The sequence below is a fragment of the Penaeus vannamei genome, chromosome 2 (genome assembly GCF_042767895.1).
Source record: "Penaeus vannamei isolate JL-2024 chromosome 2, ASM4276789v1, whole genome shotgun sequence".
Lineage (NCBI taxonomy): Eukaryota > Metazoa > Arthropoda > Malacostraca > Decapoda > Penaeidae > Penaeus > Penaeus vannamei.
In genome coordinates, this window is record NC_091550.1 from 29,710,266 (window position 1) to 29,712,126 (window position 1,861).

Below are 1,861 nucleotides of genomic sequence, written 5' to 3' on the forward strand. Positions count from 1 at the left end.
GATACGGGTGAAAAATTATCATCATCGAGTGATTAGAGTAAAAGATTATTATTATCACTTTTTGGCATAAGTCTTGCCAGCAGAGCGGGCTCTCCGGCCAGTTATTGCAGTATTCATGAATTTTATTTCACTAGCCTAGACACCATCACCATGCTGCTAGGTCATATTTACACTTCTGGTCTTTTAACAGTTTCAGCAAATTGCTAGGGCTGTCAAACCAGTAATAGCTTCTGCTATTCCAGTACTCTATGACGTGGCGATGACTTGGTAGTGAAAGAGTCGGTCGGGTATGACATCTGGCCGGTAGGGTATGACGTCCAAGTTGGTAGATGATAGATACCAGAAAGGACAGGATAATTGTTTATATGATATCATAGGCAGATATGTAGAATATATTTACTTTTCTTGTTGTCAATACATCATATATGATATACGTAAGCTTGGATTATAACCAACACAGTTAATGACAACGAAAATATAACAGAAGGCGAAACTTCCTGAAGGTTGTTAACGGCATGGAACGATTACTGAGAGGAAATGACAGTATATAATTCCAGTTTACTTCAGAGGTATTTGATTAAACCGAAATACACACGAAACCAGATATCTTTATAGAGGTTCTTGGCATTAATAATGACGTCACATAGTCCCACTTACAAATCCTCGAGTATAGGCTATACAAATGCATTTTGACAAGTCTGTTGACAATAATGAAACTTAAAAGATAGTTGTTGGAATGGATTACTAAATGCACACAAAAATAAGCCTTTAAAAGAAAACAACAGTTGTGGCATGACATTTTTTGAGCCGATCACGACTCGAACAAGTACTTGGCCAATCACTGGGCATCCAGTAATTCAGAGTCGCCTGTCATAAATCACAAAACAAGGGGGATCATGACAGACTAACCATAGCCGCCATTTTCGTCGACAAGGAACTGCCGTGTGATGCTTTGACTTGACTCTGCCGCCAATTACTGAGTACAGGATGATAGACTGTAACCTTGCACTTCGAGTAATTGTAGAGCACCATCGTGAGTTCAGGCGTGGGCTGCTTGCAACCTACATCAACCTTGAGAAGGCGTTTGGGTGTGGGCTGCTTGCAGCCTACATCGACCTCAAGAAGGCGTTTGATACGGTGCTTCGGGAATCACTCTAAATCCTGAGACAGAGGAATTCCAACAAGGATTATTGGATTAATAGCAATTACTGGTACTGAAAGTGCTGTAAAGTGTGGTGGGGGCCTGTCGAGCTTCTTTCCTGTTAGTGCAGGAGTGAGGCAAGGCCTTGTTCTAGTACCAACAGTTTTCAACACTTGCATGGACTGGATATTGGGCAGAGCTACTATTCAAAGTCATTGTGGAACAACTGTAGGCAGTATCAAGGTTACAGACCTTGACTTTGCTGATGATTAGAAACCTTAGTGGTGGCTCTGGATGCATTTAGTAATGAAGTGAAGCCCTTGGGTTGAGAGGTCTCCTTTGGGGACTAAGAGAACCTGTTCAGTCAGTATGTGTTTGCGGCGAGGACACTGAAGCGATAGAGAGCTTTACATACCTTGGTAGTGTAGTTCATAACTCTGGGCTGTCAGACCAAGAAGTCAGCAGACAGATTGGCCTGGCAGCAGGCGTCATGAACTCTCTCGACATGAGTATTTGGAGATGCAGAAGGACCACGGTACGTGTTTTCAAGGCCCTGATAATGCCAGTTTTGCTATACAATAGTGAAACCTAGACATTATCCTGTGCCTTAAAATCTTGTCTTGATGCCTTTTGTAATATGTCCTTGCACCGGATCATAGGGTACTGTTGGCGTGACCACATGTCCAACCAATGGTTGCACCATGAGACTGGCACAGGACT